Raw genomic sequence first — 778 nt, 5'->3', positions numbered from 1 at the left:
TTTATGTGATGGTTTCTATTTCTTTTTTTTCCAGCAGGGAGTTGCCATGTATATTTGACTGCTGTATTTGACTCGGTAGTTTTTGCGTGCTTCAGCAATGTATTCTTCTAATACATAAAATCAGGAAGCTTGACCAAAGTTGTGGAGAAGAATTTATTCAAGGTATTATTATAGCACAGTTCTTCGGCAATGATGTTAGCATGCGAGTCTTCCAAGAATCTTAACCCAAATACTGTCTGAACGGAACTTTATTTTTTTAAATAAATGTGTTTCAAACAATAGACATTGTACTGTTAGGACGTCCCACTGGAGACACCGCAAACAATCCCTTAGAAATTCTAATTGCATTGGTAATTTCCCTGTACATGGGCCGTTTGGCTGCATGGGCCATTTGGGTGACACCTTTACAAATGCAGATGCAGCTGATTGCACATACAGTCACAAATGTAAATACATCAGATATCTCAAAGGACTATAACGGCAATTGTTGTATCTGTAATGTTTCGAGTTAAAATCTAAAGGCAAAAGCTATGGTTTTGTACGTAGGTTTCAAGCATGTTAAAACCGCTTTAAACTCAAATAACTGTATTCTCAGGATAATAATACTTTTTGTTTTATAAATGTTGTAAATTCAGTTTTATGTTCTGTATTTTTTATACAACTTGCCCACAGATATTACAGCGTGGTTTGGTAATTATTACACTGTTTACAATATATATATATATATATATATATATATATATTTTTTTTTTTTTTTTTTTAAAACATAACAAAACCC

Source organism: Sinocyclocheilus anshuiensis, unplaced genomic scaffold, assembly GCF_001515605.1.
Source record: "Sinocyclocheilus anshuiensis isolate Anshui unplaced genomic scaffold, SAMN03320099.WGS_v1.1 scaffold1604, whole genome shotgun sequence".
NCBI lineage: Eukaryota > Metazoa > Chordata > Actinopteri > Cypriniformes > Cyprinidae > Sinocyclocheilus > Sinocyclocheilus anshuiensis.
The sequence above is the reverse complement of the archived record's forward strand: the minus strand, read 5'-3'. Positions refer to the sequence as shown.